This window comes from Passer domesticus, chromosome 6 (assembly GCF_036417665.1).
Source record: "Passer domesticus isolate bPasDom1 chromosome 6, bPasDom1.hap1, whole genome shotgun sequence".
In the NCBI taxonomy this organism is placed as follows: Eukaryota; Metazoa; Chordata; class Aves; order Passeriformes; family Passeridae; genus Passer; species Passer domesticus.
The window spans coordinates 73,085,733-73,105,074 of NC_087479.1; the positions used below are offsets into that span (position 1 = coordinate 73,085,733).

Here is a 19,342-nt window from a genome sequence, read left to right on the forward strand (position 1 = left end):
TAGTCTTTTCCTCAGTCCCTTTGGTCTCTGAAAAAAACTGTGAAAGCCGTAGGAGAGCTGACATCATCAACAAGTGGCTCAAGGTTTGGTGGTATCAGCAGAATTTTGGAATCTTTGGTCATGGGGCAACTTTTACAGCACCTGCTGGAACCAGATGGGCTCCATCTCTCTGTTAAGGGCTTTTGCTCATTACGGTTTTTAGTTCATGAACTGGTAGAACTTGTTTAGAGGGCTTTAAACTAGGTCTGAAGGGGGAAGTGGATGCAGCTGGGCTGTCCGGAAGCAGGCCCAAGGGTGGTAAGCCTGAGTTAGGGGTGAAATCAGCAGCCCAGCTGAGGTGCATGGATACCAGTGCACACAGCATGGGTAACAAACAGGAAGAGCTGGAGGCCATGGTCCAACAGCAGAGCTGTGATGTAATTCCCACCACAGAAACTTGGTGGGATGACTCACATGGCTAGAGTACTGCACTGGATGGCTACAAGTTCTTCAGAAGAGATGGGAAAGGGAGAAGGGGTGGAAGGGGTGGCCCTTTATCTTAGGGAGGCTTTGGACACCACAGGTATTGAAACTAATGAGGATGGAGTTGAATACCTGTGGGTGAGAATTAGGGGGAAGGCCAACAAGGCTGACATCCTACTGGGAGTCTGTTATCATCCACCCAGCCAGGAAGAAGAGGTAGACAACTCATTCTATAAGCAGCTAGAGAATGTTTCTGGATCATCAGCCTTTGTTCTTGTAGGTGACTTCAACTTGCTAGACATTTGCTGGGAACTTAATAAAACTGAAAAGAGGCAGTCCAGGAAATTTTTAGAGTGTGTGGAGGACAACTTTTTGTCACAGCTGGTGGGTGGGCCGACCAGGGGATGGACTATGTTAGATCTGGTTTTTTGCAGAGATGGGCTGGTGGGAGATGTGGTGGTTGGCGGCCACTTGGGGCAGAGTGATCATGAAGTTACAGAGTTCTTGGTATCTGGTGAAGTCAGGAGGAACATCAACAAGACTTTTATACTGGACTTTCAGAGGGCAGACTGTGGCCTATTTAGGAGGTTTATTCAAAGAGTTCCTTGGGAAGCAGTCCTTAAAAGCAAAGGTGTTCAGGAAAAGTGGACGTGCTTCAAAACAGAGATCTTGAGGGCATAGGAACAGACTGTCCCTGTGTGCTGAAAGATGAGGCGAAGAGGCAAACGTGCAGCCTGGATGGGCAAGGAGGTTTTCAAGGAACTTAAGAATAAAAGGAGGAGGAATCCTCTTCGGAACCAGGGTCAGGTCTCTCGGGAGAGAATGAAGAAGGAAAATTAGGGAAGCCAAATCTCAGTTTGAACTTAGAATAGTGACTTCAGTAAAGAATAATAGAAAATGATTTTACAAATATATTAACGATAAAAGGAAGCATAAGACCAACCTTGTTCTTTATTAGATGCAGGAGGGAATTTGGTAACTGCAGCTGAGGAGAAGACAGAGGTGCTTAATGCCTTTTTTGCCTCACTCTTTAGTGGGAAGATGACTTGCCTTCAGGGAAACTTCCCTCTTGGGTTGGTTGATGGTATCAGGGAGCAGAATGGGCCCCCATTATCCAGGAGAAGGCAGTCAAAGAACTGCTGAGCTGCTTGGGTATTCATAAATCCATGAGACCAGATGGGATCCCATCCCTCATCCCAGGGCGATGAGGGAGTTGGCAGATGAGCTTGCCAAGCTGCTCTCCATCATTTACCAGGAGTCCTGGCTCACAGCTGAGGTTCCAGATAACTGGAAGCTGCCCAATGTGACTCCCATTCACAACAAGGGTGGGAAGGAGGATCCAGGTAATTACAGGCCAGTCAGTCTGACCTCAGTACCCAGTGAGGAAATGGAACAGTTTATACTGAGTGTCATCAGCCAGCACTTCCAGCATGGCCAGGGTATCAGACCCAGCCAGCATGGGTTCAGGAGGGGTAGGTCGTGTTTGACCAAGCTGGTCTCCTTTTATGACCAGGTGACCCTCCTGGTGGATGCAGGAGAGGCTGTGGATGTGTCTATTTGGACTCCAGCAAGGCCTTTGGCACTGTCTCCCACAGCACACTCCTGGAGAAGCTGCAGCCCAGGGCTGGGACAGGAGCACTCTGTGCTGGGTTCAGAACTGGCTGCATGGCCGGCCCAGAGAGTGCTGGTGAGCACTGCTGCATCCAGCTGGCAGCCAGGCACCAGTGCTGTCCCTCAGGGCTCTGCGCTGGGGCCAGGGCTGTTCAATTGTTTTTATTGATGACATGGATGAGGGGATTGAGTCTTTCATTAGTAAATCTGAAGATGACACTGAGCTGGGAGCATGTGTCCGTCTGCTGGAGGGTAGGAGGGCTCTGCAGGGACACCTGGAATGGTTGGATGGATTGGCAGAGTTCAATAAGATGAAGTTTAATAACTCCACGTCCCAAGTCCTGCATTTTGGTCTCAATAACCCCCTGCAATGATAGAGGCTGGGGACATTGTGGCTGGACAGTGGCCAGGCAGAAAGGGACGTGGGGGTACTGCTTGACAGCCGGCTGAACATGAGGCAGTAGTGTGCCCTGGTGGCCAAGAAGGTCAATGGCTCCTGGCCTGGATCAGGAATGGTGTGGCCAGCAGCAGCAGGGAGGTCATTCTTCCCCTGTACTTGGCACTGGTGTACTTGGCATTCTTCCCCTGTACTGGCACCATACCTCGAGTGCTGTGTCCAGTTCTGGGTCCCCAAATTTAGGCAGGACATGGAGGGGCTGGAGCATGTCCAGAGAAGGGCAACAAGGTCGGTGAGGGTCTTGGAACACGAGTCCTGTGAGGAATGACTGAGGGAGCTGGGGTTGTTTAGACTGGATAAAAGGAGACTCAGAGTTGACCTTATGACTCTCTACAGGTTCCTGAAATGTGGTTGTAGTCAGGTGGGAGTTGATCTCTTACTCCAGGCAACTACTGACAGAACCAGAGAACACAGTCTTAAACTGCACCAAGAGAAATATAGGTTGGATATTAGGAAAAAGGGTTTTGCAGAAAGGGTGATAAAGAATTGGATTGGTTTGCCCTGGGAGGTGGTAGAGTCATCATCTTTGGATGTGTTTATAAAAGGCAGGATGTGGCATTCGGTGTCGTGGTTTAGTTGAGATGCTGTTAGGGCTGGGTTGGACTCAATGATCTTGAAGATCTCTTCCAAACCAGTAATTCTGTGATTCTGTGACTCAGTGATCCCAATAGGCCCCTGCCAGCTCAGCCCCTTCTGCAACTGTCACCTTTTGGCTCAGCCTTTGTGTCCCCTCCAGGCACTGGCAGAGCTGTTGGGGACAGGGCAGGAGCAGAGCAGCCCCAGCGTTCCCCTGTCTGTGACACCCCAGCGGTGACAGCCCCAGCGTTCCCCTGTGTGTGACACCCCAGCAGTGACAGCCCCAGCGTTCCCTCCCTGCAGACGCTCCAAGGGAAGCGTCCAGAGCCGCGTCCAGTCCATGGAACTGAGCGGCCACTGCCCAGCCCAGCCTGGGCTGATGTGGATTCCTCTGCACACAGCTCAGGGAAGGTCCCCCTGGCCACCTGCACAGTGCCACAGACAAGTGCCAGACACAGTTACAGAGCTCTGCCCAGAGCTGACAGGGGGAGTTGCTTAAAAAACCCAAAAAGTCAAAGAAAACTGACAAAAAATCAAACAAAACCATATGAAAACAAAAAAAGCCCATCACCCAAGGAAACAAACAACCAACCAAAACAAAAAAGCAAGCCAAAAAAAACCAAGGAACAAAAACCCCAAATCAAACAAACAAACAACAAAAAAAGAAAACAAAAAGAAAACCAAAACAAGAAAAAGATAACTCCCCTCCAGAAGAGCTGTTCCATTCTTCACTTGTCATACCTGTGTTCACACAACACCTGGGGCTGCAAAAAATGATGATTCATTGGGCACATTTGCAGGAAAAGCAGGTTTAGGAGAGGATCTCAGCAGAACTGTTCTCAGCTGAGCCAAAAAGGCCCCTTTGGCAGCTGCAGGGCCATTGGAAATTCAGAGCCTCAGCCCACAAGGCAGGAAAGGGCTCTGAGTTCCCCTCCCCTGACACCAAACCCTGTTCCCAGGCTGCTTCACACACAGGATTCTTCTGCGGGACTGCGCAAAGCTGAGAGTGTGCTCTGGCTTCTCCATGTTGCGTGTCCTAAAGCTGCCTGGGAGAAGAAAAGCCCTGACAGAGCCAACTTGGGCAGCACTTTGGCCGTGGCTGCTGGCCCTGGGCATGAGGCAGGAGGAGACAAGTGACCCTTGCAGGCCTGGGGCCTCATTGCCTCCTTGTCCCTGCTCAGCAGCCTGGCAGGGGCTGCCCCATGGTCCTGCCCATTGCACATCCCCACATCCCAGTGCCCATCCCGGGAAGAGCCCTGAGCAATGAGGGAGGGACAAGATGTGCTTGGCCAGGGGCTGGGGCTCAGGCCTTGGGCCTTTGCATTCCTGAAACACATCCAGGTTTGTTCAGCACCAGAGACACCTTTGCCTTGTTTGTCCCCAGCTGTCATCACTGCCTCCAGTGTTCTGCTCTGACTGGAAGGTGGGGACACTTTCTCAGTTGTGTCCCTGACAGGGATCTCTTCAAAGTATAAGAAACTTCAGTGTTTCAATCTAACTGAGTTCTTGAGGGTTTTGTGACACCACTGAAGGAGTTGTGACATCACAGAACTGGCTGTGACATCACAAAATAGGATATGAGGCCATTGAGCAAACTCTGCAATCATGGAGGGTGGCTCTGTGGCATCAGAGCATTGGTTGTGACATCACCAGGTGTCTGTGTAACATCATAGAGTAGGCTGTGACATCACGGAACATATTGTGACATCACAGGGCGATTTTGTGACGTCACAGTCTTCTACAACATCACAGCACTGCTGTATAACATAACAGGGTGACATCATAGACCTGACTCTGTGACATCACAGGGGCTGTGTGACATCACAGGGGCTGTGTGAGGTCACTGGGGAGGTCACTCTGCCCCAGCCCCTCTCACAGTTCCCCCAGAGCAGTCCAACACTGCTCGTGCACAGCGGGGTCCCCTGTCCCCCTGGGTGTCGCCCCCCTGGTGCCGCAGCCTCCCCCTCCCCCAGAGGATGTTCCACGAGATCAACCCCAGAGCCTGACACGGGGATGGGGGGCCGGGGCCATGGGGGGTGGGACAGGGGGACAGGGACCCCCTGGCAGTGTCCCCTATGGCCAGAGCCTGGGCCAGGACTCCTTCACCCTGTTAGGAACAAGGGCTTGAGAGTGCTGAAAAAATCCCTGCAAGGGATCAGCAGCAACCAGATTTAATATTAAGTGACAGCACCACAAAGTTCCTTGGCAAGAGTCACTCTGCTCCTGACTGGATACTTCAGGCACATCAAGGAAACAAAGCAACAACAAAACCAAATCAAATTCAGGCGTCAAACCAGAAATGAACCATGAACAGTCCCTGTGTGTGTGTGCGCGTGTGTGTGTGTGTGCATGACATAAGGACAGTGAGGACAAGGATAAAAGGAATACAGCCCAAAAGGTTAAGAGAGCTCAAAGTTAACAGGACATAACTTATACCTTAACCTCAACTGATACCTTACACATCAGAGTTTAGCAAAAGAACAGCACTTAACAGTATTTTACCTAACTTATAATGACTTATAGGTCATTATAAGTTAGTTTAAATATGACTTAGCAATTTAACAGAGGAATAACAACAATATTTAACTTAGCTTATAACTTAACAACTTAGCAAAAGAACAACTCTTAGCAACATTTAATTTAGCTTAGACCTCGTGGCTTAACCTGACTTACAGGCCTGACTGAGTCAGCTATCCAAGACAGTCCAACCCCTCCGAGAGCAGCATTTCTGCCACATTTCCCCAGCACAGGCACTCCTGTGTGCACACAGACACAAAGAGTCAGTGCAAGGCACCTGTGACAAATTCCCCTGAGGGCAGGAAATGCTCCCTGTGGATGCTTTGGCATCTCCCCAGCGGGTGAAGGGTTGAGCCTGGAGGAGTGGGGGGATCGGCCCAGGCTCCCTCGTTGTTCAGGGATCCTGGAGTGCAGCAAACAGGAGAGTTCCTGGCTGGGAGAGGCCTCACTCAGAGGGAGTCACTGGCCCAGGAGAGCTCCAAGGGGCTCCTTTTGGAGCGCTGTTTGTAGGGCCCCAAGAGAGGGGCTGCAGTCACAGCAATGGTTCATCCTGGCCGCACTTGGCATCAACAGCTTTCTTTGGCACTGTGAGAACAGGGATGTTGTGCCACTGAGGGAACACAAACCGTTCCCAGGGCTGCTCCTCCAGAAACCAGGAGCTGTTTGGGAAGCAGCAGAGCCTGGAGCAGACAGTGTTTGTGCTGAGCTGCAGAGGAGCTGAGCCCAGGGGCTGTTGGCCAAGGTCGAGGCCCAAGGAGCATTTCTGAGCTGGCAGGACGGCCTGAGAAGGGGAGGGGGGAATGCAGCAGCACAGGGCCCATGGAACCAAGGGACCATGGTGACACTGTGGGGCCCTGTGAGACCAAGGGACCATTGTGACACTGAGGGGGTCTCATGGAATCATGGAGAGCACTGTGATGTTGATCGTGGAGAGCACTGTGACATTGCTGAGCCTCATGGAACCAAGGGGACAGTACTGACACTGTGTGGCTCCATGGAATGTAGGGATCATTGTGACACTGTGTGGCCCCATCAAACCAAGGGTCCCTTGTGACACCACAGGGCCTTATGGAACTGTGGAGACCATTATGACACTTTGAGGTGTCATGGAACCAAGGGGCCATTGTGACACTGAGGGTTCTCATGTTATCATGGAGACCATTGTGACACTATGAGGTCCCATGGAATAATCAAAGCATTGTGACACTCTGAGGCCTCATGGAACCAGTGAGACCATTGTGACCCTGGGGTGTCTCCACAGAAACAAGAGGATCACTGTGATACTCTGGGTCCTTGTGAAACCAAGTGGCCTTTGTGACACTGCAGGGCTCATGGAACCAAAGGTCCATTGTGACATTGTGGGGCCTTGTGTCATCAGTGGTCCATTGTGCCACTGTGGAGCCAAAGGAGACCATTGTGACACCACAAACCCCCAGGGTCCAAAGGTCCATTGTGACACATCAGGGCTTGTGGAACAGAGGAGTCATGTGTCATTGTGGGGCCTGGGGAACCACAGAGACCATTGTGACACTGCAGGGACCCATGAAACCAAGGGGCCATTGTAACACTTTAGGGCCCTATGGAACCAAGGGAACATGGAACAGGTCTGGCTGGTTTGGCCTCTCAGGGGCTGCCTGACAGCTGACCTTGGCATGTTGAGGGTCTCTACTCATCTGCTGTTCAAACAATGGAGCTCTGAGCTTTCCTTCCTATGGAAAAGAGCTCTCCTCTTCCTCCAGGCATCCATGGACACAATTGGAATGTCATAATCAAATTTGTTATATCTAGGGATTGCTCCCATAGGAGTATTGCCAGGACAAGTGTGGCTGGCAGCGGTTTCACAAGGGTCACTTCCCATCTGTCCCCAAAACACTGGGGAAGGTTCCATGCTTTCCTTACTATGGAAAGAACTGTCCTTCTTCTCCAGGCACCCATGGCTAAGACTGGGATTCCACCTCTAATATTCACTAAATCCAAAGTCTGCTCCCAGACAAAATCTGTCATTCCTGACAAGTCTGGCTGGCCTTGGCCTACTGAGGTTCTCACCTGCCTTCCAAACACTGGGGTTCTGTGCTTTCCTTCCTATGGAAAACGACTGTCCTTCTCAGCCAGGTGTCCATGGCCAAATTTGGGATTTCACCTCCAACATTCCCTACTGTGACAGACTGGAGGAGATTGTTGGCTCAAAATATTTCATGTGTGGGGGAGGAAGGGGCAGGTCCAGCCCTGCCCTGCCCTGGAACCCCAGCACTGCCCTGCCCTGCAACCCCAATCCCCCCAGAGCCTCTATCCCAGCCCAGCAGTGGCTGCCAGTCCCTGGCACAGCACAGGCAATGCTCCACAGCCACCTCTGGAGCCCCAGCCCAGCTCCTGAGTGACCAAATGAGCCCAAGTCCCACCTGGGGAAAGGGCCGAGGAAGACAAAGGGGTATTGAAGGCTGACCACAAGGCAAGCACACATCTTGACCCTACCTCCTCTTGGCATTTCCATCTGAACACCGCTGGAATCTGGTAGTTGGTAGCTGTGTGTGTGCTTCTCTGCATTTTTTTCTCGTCTTTTTCTCTTTCTGTGAGATACATGATGGTTCAGAGCAGGACCACAGGCTTGGGATATATCATACATTTTGAGGGGTGAGACAGAGCATACCATTTAAATAAAATGCAATACTGCAAGTGCCAGAACACCTCTGTCTTTCTCCATGGATCTTATCACTCAGAGATGCTCTAGGACAGGTTTGCACCCTGGATTGAAGCTCCCAGCTTGGACTGAAATCTCAGAGGGACTCCCAAGTGTCCTTATGCTGGCATTGGATGAAGGGAGATGCAGCTCCTTGCCTGGCTGCACTGACAGCATTGCCCAGAGCCGGGCACTGGGCACAGCGTCACCCTGAGCTAGCTGTGCCCCCTCCCAGAGCCCCCAGGGCCGGGCAGCTGCTCCCAGCCCTGTGCTCTGCAGAGGGAACTGGGCCCGGGGCTGCAGAGCTGCCCCACGGCTCTGCTGCAGCTCTGCCTGCACAGGAGGGGCTTCACGCCTTGGAGCCCCGGCCCTGAGGGCAGAGGCTTGGCTGGGGGACAGGAGGGAGGGGGCTTGTTCAGAGGGAGGGGCTGCACTGGAACGGATCCTGTGGACATCTCTAAACTCTCCCTGCCACAGCATTGCTTGGTTTTGTTTTCTCTCCTTCCCTGATCTTCTCTCTGTTTCCTGCAGATTTTCCTCCTGCATGTGTTTCCCTGTGCTTGATCCCTCCCTACCAGCACTCACAGACCCCAAATCTCTGCGCACTCTCCTTGGCCTGACAGAACCCTGTCTCTTTGCAGGGCACTGGCTGCAGCTTGGAAAAAGGACAGCTCAGACTGAGCATGATGAGTCCAGCAAAGGGGATGCTGCTGCTGTCCATGGTCAGAGTGGCTGAAGGTACAATAGGGATCTCCTGTGAGCCTGCTGGTCACTAAAAGTAACACTTTAAATGTTTCAAGCACGTGTCAAAATTCACAACTAATAATTCATAATCATCCATTAATATTTATCCCCCCTCCATGCCACAATCCAATAGTAGGGATTCATCCCCACTCTCTTGCACTCTCCAGTAGTAGGAATCTGAACACAAAGTCTTAAAAAATTTCCTCATTTTTATTACAATCCTTGTCTTGGAAATATTTGATGACTGATCAGAACCGCTCAGCATGTCAGAGCTTCATGAGCATTTCACCACCCCTGCAGCAGAAATACTCAGAGATGTACTCACAGAGTCTGTAGGCATTGGGATGTTCCAGCTTTAGCACATGGCTCCAGGAGCTGCAGCTGCATTGTCCTGCAGCCAGAGGTTCCTGTGCCAAGGGCTGGCAGTGATTCTGCCCCAGGCACTTCTCAGCACCTTCCCAGCCCTGACTGATTCAAGCTCTCTGTGCCTCTGGGCTGTGCCGGGGCTGGCTGCAGGCAGTGCCCCAGCCCTGCTGGGCTGGCAGAAGAGCTGCTCATCAAGAGAAATGTGCTTTTGAAGCTCTGCTTGCTTAGCAGGAGCTGCCTCTGTCCCAGGAGCCCAGCCCGACTCAGCAGCACAGACACAGCACAAGGGCTTTAATGACCTTCTGGGGATTTGTGCTGAGACTCTGAGCATCTCTTTGTGAGAGGGAGCTGAAGAAACCTCTCCAGAACTCCACGTCAGAATCCAACTCCAAAGTTTCTTGGACTTTTAATGGGTCCCACTGAGGCACACAACTGAGAAGGTGTCCCCAGGCCCCAGGCAGAGCAGAGAACTGGAGGCACTGATGGCAGGTGGGGAGCAAAGAGAAGCCAAGTCTTGGTGACCTGGGGCACAGCAGCAGGGTCTGTGCCACCAAGGGCTGGGAGGAGACACCTTGTCCTGAGGCCCTGGGGCCTCCTGGCACAGCCCCAGCCAGGCTGGGCACTGTCAGCCCCTTGTCCTGCCCTCAGCATCCCCCCTAGCCCACATCCCAGTGGCCTCAAGGATCTGCTGGAAGGAGTCCCTGGGGAGCCTTGCTCAGCAATGGCCCTGGGGGCTCCTGAATGCTCCCAGAGACTGCAGGTTCTTCAAAGGACTTTGGGTTTGGCTTTTGCCTTGGAGTCTGTGAGAGGTTTGTGCAATCATGGCCTCCAATTATCTGTTGTAATTAGTCCCTGGAGAGGCTTTGTCAGTAACAACACTCAGTGGGGTTATTAATCCTTCAGGGTACTTCAGTTATTTTGTGGTACTTGGTGTTTCTCCTTTGATACAGACTCTGGGAGAGGTTTGTGCAATCATGGCCTCCAATTATCTGCTTTTAGGAGTCCCTTGAGAGCTTTGTACTGACACTCAGTGGGGCTCATTAATGCTTTGAGATACTCAAGGTTTTAAACTTGTGTCAAGGGCTGATTCTCAATAGATTGCAGCAAGGGAGCTGCTCTGCTACGTACCAAACCCTGACCCGGAATTAGCTCGTCTACCAATGATTTAGCGCCGGGTGCCTCATGATCATGCAATATGCGACGGGGGAGAGGCGGTGCTGCATCCGTCCGCCCCTTCAGTCCCAACCACGAGTGATGCTCCTCACCGGGCCTGCCCACAGACAGGCGGGTGGCCGGCTGTCGCGAGCCCACCGAGGCGCCAGCGGCGCTGCGGTATCGCTACGTCTAGGCGGGATTCTGACTTAGAGGCATTCAGTCATAAGCCTGCAGATGATAGCCTCACGCCAGTGGCTCCTTAGCCAAGCGCACGCACCAGGGGTCTGAACCTGCGGTTCCTGTCATACTGAGCAGGATTACTATTGCAACAACACATCGTCAGTAGGGTAAAACTAACCTCTCTCACAACAGTCTAAACCCAGCTCACGTTCCCTATTACTGTGTGAACAATCCACTCTTTGGTGAATTCTGCTTCACAATGATAGGAAGAGCCAACATTGAAGGATCAAAATGTGACATCGCTATAAACGCTTGTCTGCCACAAGCCAGTTATCCCTGTGGTAACTTTTCTGACACCTCCTCCTTAAAACCCAGAAAGTCAGAAGGATTGTGAGGCCCTGCTTTCACGGTCTGTATTCGTACTGAAAATCAAGATCAAGCAAACTTTTGCCCTTCTGCTCCACGGGAGGTTTCCATCCTCCCTGAACTCACCTTAGGACACCTGCGTTACGCTTTGACAGGTGTACCGCCCCAGTCAAATTCCCCACCTGCTGCTGTCACCAGAGCGGGTCGTGGCCGGCACATGCCAGCCGCTTGGCACCAGAAGCGAGAGCCCCCCTCAGGCTCACTGGGTAAGTGAAAAAATGATCAGAGTAGTGGTATTTCACCAACTGCTGGGACGCTGGCGGGCGGGTCGCCCCACACCACCGAGCACGTGCCTGGCCTCGCACTTATTCTGCACCTCTCATGTCTCTTCACAGCGTGTGAGTGTCTGTCTGAAACTTCCCTCATTTTTTGCCTCTCGATCGTCATGAAATCCAAGACCACCAGGGAAAGGAAAAGACCCTGTTCTGAAAATCCAGGTCTGACTGGTCCACCAAGCCAAATTATTGTCTATGGGTGTGTTTGCTCAACTCATGGAACACTGCACCCGAGAAGGGGCAGTGTGCTCTCCTTTGCTTGCATCACCTAACAACGCTAGTCCTGGAACTTCTTCACCCTCCTGACTTGGCTGGACTTTCTCTCTGGAATTACCTTCCCGGAGGTCACCACTAAAAGACCCTCCATTCACCGTACATCAACCACCGTGACAGATGGACTGAGGTGGAAGAGGGTTTTCCTCTCAAGGACTGAGACATGCGACCCCTACATGGAAAAGCTCCCTCTTCTTCCCTAAAGAATGAGACTGAAATCCCTACCGTAGGGTGAGGGAAGGTGTGCGTGGGGACCAAAGAAAGTTTTGCAAGTGACCAGTGGACCAAGAAGACAATGGTTCTTACCTACGATGCCTGCTGCTGATGGACTATTGATGGACTTTTTGTACCCTTTCTCAATAGACTATTTTGAAATGTGCCCCCTTCCCCCATTCAAAAGGACTATAAAAGAGTTTAGAACTGACTGTTGGGGTTGGCTGTTACTTGTCTCTACCCCAACACGGGAAAAGGTGGTTCTGGGCAGGCCGCACTTTGAAGAAGGAGTCTGGACTCTTGCTTTTCGGTCTTCAGTGGAGTTTATTGTTCCTTGTCTACAAACTTTTTCTGTCTGTCCAGCCAAGGTCTGATCAGCAAGACAGCCAAGGGTACTCTCTCCTGCCCACAGGGCGGTTGTCTCTTTTATAGTGAAAACCACGTATTAGATATTTACCTTCAATTTCCAATACTTTTCACCCTTGTTGGCAAGTGTACCTTCACCATGAACCAATCCACACATGCCAACATCATCCTGAACATGGATGCCAAGGAGAAGAAAGAAGAAGGACAGGGCACACCCAAATCCCTCCATCTTGGGACTCCTGACCCCCATGTACAGGATTCCAAACCCCCCTGTACAAGGTTGAAAACTCCCCTGTACAGTGCTCCAAAATTTTTCCCTTCACCCTGTGATTGCTACTACTATGCTACTTAAACTTTTGTGGCCTGTAATTCTTCATATCAGGTTGGCAATTTGCTCCATGAATTAAGATCGCATTTCCAGGTGTCTTTGGCTTCCTGCCAGGGTCTCCGAGCCCCTGCCAGGGTTTTGAGACATCCAGGGCATCCAGAGAGATGTCCTGGGTTCTGACACCCATGGACAAAATTGATACTCCCCCTGAAAAATTCCCTATATTCAAGGGTTCTCCCAAACAACAGCTGCCAGGACAGAGAGCTCTGGCTGGCCTTGGCTTCTGGCAGTCACCTCGCATCTTAAGGAAGCCCTGAGGAAAGTATTTCAGCAGGTATGACTGCTGGAATATCAATGAGTCTCATCCTCTGAAAAATTCAGATACTCTTCTGATCGTATGTGTCATTTTCTTCTCATTGTGTATTATGCATGAAATATTATTTTCAGCTAAAAATATCATTCTTATCACTTTACCTGTATTATCTGACACAAAACACCTCATCTACATATGGATACAGGTCACCTGTATAAGCAAACACAAGAAAGAATCCCAACAGAAAATTATTTGTCTCTGCTCCCATCTGTCGCATCTACTTTGGAGCTGGAGGTGTAGCCTCAGCACTTGGGAGGCCTCAGGGGGTCACAAGCTCAGCTCCCACACAGAGAACTTGCGGACCCCGGGGTTCTCTTCTTGACCCCTGCATGCTCAGCCAGGCTGAGATGGACACTGATGGTTTCTGGGGCAGGCTCTCTGAGCCCAGCCCAGCTCCCTGCAAGCTCTGCCAGCTGCCCTGAGCTCTGGGCAGCACCAGGGGCCTCTCCCCAGCCCAGCCCAGCCGGCTCTGGCCCCACAGCTCTGCTCAGGCCAGGCTGCTCTGGCCACTGGCCCCACAGCCTCAGCCCCTGACAAGGGCACAGCAGCAGCTGCAGCTCACACAGGACTCAGCCCCAGCCATGGCGGAAGGTGCTGGGCCAAGGCCAAAGGAGGCTCCCTGGCTGCCCTGCTCCCCTCTGGCTCAGGTACTGAGAGCTCTGCAGCCGCTGCTGCCATCCCATGTGCCCAGAGCAGCACAAGAGCCCCGGCCTTGGGGCCCTCAAGAGCTGCTCCTGCTCCAGGCCCAGGGCCCATCCCAAAGCTGGGGCAGCCACAAAGCTGTGCCCATTTCTGTTCCTTGCTGCTCTCATGGGGATGGATCCTCAGCCACTTGGAGGTTGCTGATGAATTTCACTGCTCCAGAGGCCTTCTTCTTTCTTGAGCTCTTCATTTCAGGAATTCAGTGAGAAAAGCTCATAAATATTTGTTCAATACACCCAAGCAAGAAAAGCTTCTGGGAATAATCTAAGTTTTCAATTCTTCTGTGTATAATTAGACAGATTTCATAAGTGTATTCAAAGTGAATATACTATATTGAAAACAATGCCAAGAGGATTGTTTTCTCCTGTTAAGTTTTCTTCCCCTATTTATTAATTGATATTAGCAATCCCCAGTTGATAATGACCCCCAGCACGTCCTAATGCAGTCTGGATAGATATGAAATCAGGACCCTTTATTGCTGACAATTAATCAGATTTTGTCCACACACCCTCCCCACCATTTCCCTCATCCAACCCCTGGCGCTCAGAACACCTGAGGAATGGAGTCATATCCAGGGGTGTCCCCAGGGCTCAGGACTGGGGCCAGGTCAGTGAAATCTCTTTATTGCTGATCTGGATGAGGCCATCGAGGGCACCCTCAGTCAGTTCCCAGGTGAGCCCAAGCTGGGTGGGAGTGTGGCTGTGCTGGAGGGCAGGAAGCTCTGCAGAGGGATCTGGACAGGCTGGAGCCATGGGCCCAGGACAATTGGATGAGGTTCACCAAGGCCAAGAGCCGGGTCATGCCCTGGGCTCACAACCACCCCAGATCCTTGTCTGTGCCCTGTCCCTGATCCCCACAGCCTGTCCTCTTTCCTTCATCCCTGCATTGCCAGGGACTTTCTGGGACAAGGGAGCTCTGCTCTGGCTACGGAGGGAGCTGTAAGTGCCACCACTGGAGTGGGAATCACAACTCATCAGGTTTGTGTCCTTTGGGGGTCAGGAACAGGTGAGACTCAGAGGCACAGAAAGTTTCTCTTCATGGTCAACAGACCATAGTTGAACAGGATACCATTTAATAACACTCACGCTCTTCCCTGAGCTATGTGCAATATCCCTGCAGCATCTGATGAGTTCACCATCCACAGGTGATTTCCATACTAAAATTGACTTTAGACAAGTGTGGGTCTGTGAGAGATATAAACACAATTAAGGTTTTGAATCAGAATGCTCATCCTGGAGTGGGGGCAAAACAGTTCAAACAATTCCTGATTGGCAAAGCTGTCAGTGGTGGATGGAGAAGGGAGGTCAGGCTGCTTTTGGTGTTGAGAAAATGCTGAAACCAGCCTGACTCATTTTATCTCCTCCCATCATGGCTGATCTCCCCTCTTTCCCCTTCCACCCATTGGCTTTTGTCTCCCATCAGGCCCCCGGTGAAGAGCCTGGCTCTGTGTTCTCCATCACCTCCTGGCTGGCACTGCCAGGCTGGGATGAGGAGCCCGTCAGCCTTCCCTGCTCTGGGCTGGACAAGCCCAGCTCCCTCAGCCTCTGCTCACAGCCCAAGGACTCCAGCCCCACCTTGGAGGCCCTTTCCTAACTCTGCTCCAGCTGCCAGACAGCTTTCCTGCCCTGGGGAACCCAACCCAGGCCACAGTGACCTGGATAATCCATGTCGTTGATGTCCTGGTCACACTGCCCTGGCCCCTTGTCCCCATGTCACCTCTGGGCTGGATCCTGTGGAACATCCTTTGGTGGAGGCTGTGGCTCCAGGTGAACTGGGGGGATACCGGAGGACAGGGACCCTGCTGGGCATGAACAGCATTGGACTTGTTGGGAGAAACTGTGAGGGGGAGCTGGGGTGGTGTGAGCAACCCAGTGACCTCACACAGCCCTCCTGGGATGTCACACAGCCCCTCTGGGATGTCACAGACTGCTCTGTGATGTCACAGCTCATTCTCCAGTGTCAGACAGCTGGTCTCTGATGTCACAGCCAACTGTGTGATGTCATAGTCTGCTCTGTGACGTCAGACCTCTGCCCTGTGATGTCACAGCGAGTTATGTGATGTCACAGAGGCAGTCTATGATGTAATAATTCTTGGTAACCTCACCTAACGCACTCTGTGATGTCACAGCCCACTCTATGACCTCATGTTCCCAGATGATCAATTGTCTACACCAGGTGAGCTCACACCAGGAGCTTGTTCCCCAAAACCCCAGGCCTATGGAAACCACACAATTGTGTGAGGAGGGGAACTTGAAGTTCAGCAGCCTCAGTGTCCTGCCAGCTCAGCCAGGCCCACTGGAACCTTGGGGTCCACGACAACCAGGGACCACCAAAGAGACTCCCAGGACAGAATACATGGGTAAAGGGGAGGTGAAATATGTTAATGATTTCAGGGAAATGATTATCATATGTGTGTTTAGTCCAGAACAATCAATGAATGTGTGTACAAAATACAGAAAATAAACAGAAACTTTCCTGTGCTCAGCATGCAGGGCTTTGGGAGGAGCTCTCCCCTGTTCATCTGGCTGAATAAAGAATGCTGCTTCTTAATGCTACATTGGGGTTAAGGAGTTTTCTGTTTTACCGAATTTTTGGTAACACTCCCAGTGCCAAGGAAAGCTCTGTCTCCTGCTGTTCACAAACAGAGAAGGGCTGGTGGCAGATGTGGGGCTTGGAGGCTGCCTGGAGCTCAGTGACCATGAAATAATCAAGTATTTAATATTCTGTGAAAGAAGGAGAGGCAGCAACAAAACTTCTGCACTGGAATTAGGAAGGGCAGAGTTTGGTCTGTTTAGGATGCTGATTTGGGGAGTACTGAATCAGGTCCTGATTTTTTTTTTAAGGGAAACAGCCCTTAAAAACAAAGGGGTCCAGGCAGGATGGACACATTTCATGAAAACAATCTTAAGGGTGAAGGAGCAGCCTGTCACAGTGTGGCAAAGATGAGCTGGTGAGGAAAATGACTGGCCTGACTGCCCATGGCACTTTTGTGGGAAGTCAGGTATAAAAAGGAACAGCAACTCAGGAAGTATTAAAGGTTGACGTTAAGTTATACAGAAAGAAAATTAGAGAGGCGAAAACTCAATTAGAACTTAACGTGGTGGCTTCTGAAAAAAAAAAAAAGTATTTATAAAAAAATTTATAGCAAAGGGAGAAGGAGAACTTCTACTCTTTATTGGATGCAGTGGAGAATATAGGAATTAAAGACAAGGAAAAGGCTGAACTACTTAATATCTTGTTTGTCTCAATTTTCAATATTATGACAGGTTGCCCTCAGGACAAGTGTTCTCCTGAGCTGGTAGATGGGCACAGGCAGCAGAACAGCCCCTGTAATCCAGGAGGAAGCAGCTGGGGACCTGCTGAGCCACTCAGGTGCTCACAGGTGTCTCTGGGATCAGATGGGATTCATCCCAGGGGGATGAGGGAGCTGGTGGATGAGCTCCCCAAACTGCTCTCCATCATTTACCATCAGTCCTGGCTCAGCAGGGAGGTCCCAGAGGAGTGGAGGTGCCAGTGTGAGCCCATCCCCAAGAAGGGCTGGAAGGAGGATCTGGGGAACTCCACGCCTGTCAGCCTGACCTGGGTGCCTGGTAAGGTTATGGAACAGAGCACCTTGAGAGCCATCACAGGGCACGCACAGGATGGCCGAGGGAGCAGAGCCAGCCAGCGTGGATTTAGGGGTGGCAGGTCCTGCCTGACCAACTTGGTCTCTCCTTTTATGACCAGGTCAGTGACATGTGGATGCAGGAAAGGCTGTGGATGTTGCCTATCTGGATTTCAGCAAGACCTTTGACACTGTCTCTGACAGCATTCCCTGGAAAAGCTGTAGCCCATGGCTTGGGCAGGTTCCCTCCTTGCTGGGAGATTTAAGAGCTGGCTGGAGGCTGGGCCCAGAGAGTGGTGGGGATGGTGCTGCACCCAGCTGGTGTCCAGTCACTGATGATGTCCCCCAGGGATCTGTGTTGGTCCCAGTCCTGTTTAACATCTTCACTGATGATCTGGGTGAGGGGATCGAGTCCACCATCACCAAATTTGCAAATGACACCAAGCTGGTTGAGAGTGTGGATCTGCTGGAGGGCAGGACAGGAAGACACAGCCTTAAGCTGCACCAGGGGAGGTTTAGGCTGGACAGTAGGAAGAAGTTCTTCACAGAAAGGGTGATTGGGAATTGGAATGGGCAGGCCGGGGGGAGGTGGCAGAGTCATTGTCCCTCTCCAGTGGCATGTTCCTCTCCATGGTCTGGGTGACAATGCAGTATTAGGGCGTTGGTGGGACTTGCGGATCCCAAAGGTCTTTTCCAGCCTCTTTGATTCTGTCATTTTCTGATGATTGGGACATTCTGGGGAAGCAAGGAAACATTGTGACACTGCAGGGCTTTAGTTCCCCAAGGAACTGAGGGGACCATGGTGACACTGTGCAGCCCCATAAAACCAGGGGTCCATTATGGTGCTGTGGGGCCAAATGGAACCAGGGAGTGCACTGTGACGCTCTGGGTCCTTGTGGAATCATAGAGGCCATTGTGACACTGCAAGGCCTTGTGTACCCAAGGGGTTTCACCATTTTGACACTGAGAAACCAAGGAGACCATTGGGACACTCCAGGGCCCAGCAGAACCAAGGGGCCATTCTGACACTGCAGGGACTCATTGGAACCAAGGGGACATTGTGACACTGCAGGATCCTGTGTAACCAAGGGCCACTGTGAAACTAAGGGGCCTCAAGGGATCTGGAAGAACATTGTGACATTGTGTGGCCTCACGGAATCAAGGAGTCCATTGTGACACTAAGGGGACTTGTGGAACCATAGACACCATGGTGACAGTGTGGGACCTCGTGCAACCATGGGGCTATTGTGACACCCTGGGGCCCCATGGAACCAAGGGGCCACTGTGAAACTGCAGCACAAATTAGAACATTGTGACACTGTGAAGTCCCATGAAAACAATGAGTCCTTTGTCATATTTTGGGGCCCCATGGAACCAAGGAGAGCATTGTTGCTCTGCATGGTCTCATTGAAACAAGGCGACCACTGTGACAGTGCAGGGTCTGGTGTAACCTAAGAGCCATTGTGACACTTAGAGGCCACATGGAGCCAAGGACATCTTTGCAGATGACACCATGCTGGGTGTGAGTGTTGATGTGCTGGAGGGTAGGAGGGCTCTGCACAGGGCCCTGGACAGGCTGGATCCAGGGGCCAAATCCAGCAAGGTGAGGTTGAACAAGTCCCAGTGCTGGGTCCTGCACTTCGGCCACAACAACCCCTGCAGCGCTACAGCCTGGGGACAGAGTGGCTGGAGAGCAGCCAGGCAGAAAGGGACCTGCAGGGACTGAGGGACAGCAGGCTGGACATGAGGCAGCAGTGTGCCCAGGTGGCCAAGAAGGCAAATGGTTCCTGGCATGGATCAAGAATGGTGTGGCCAGCAGCAGCAGGGCAGTTGTGCCAGCACTGATCTGCCCCCAGCTCTGCACACAGATATTGCTGCTGCAGCTCCAGAGAAGGCAACAAAAGGGCATCTCTGCAGAAAACTTTGCTGGGAGATCCTTTAGTTCCTTTAAAGCTCCCAAGAGCACAGCCCCTCATTGACACAGTCTGTGGCCACAGGCAAGTTGAAGAGAAACAAAATGAGATATGGCACAAACAA

General features: G+C 51.7%; 1 pseudogene; it reads right to left on the minus strand.

Moving 5' to 3' along the window:
- LOC135304012 (zinc finger protein 271-like) overlaps window positions 1-19,342 on the minus strand; it is a 75,821-nt pseudogene that overhangs the window by 16,425 nt on the left and 40,054 nt on the right.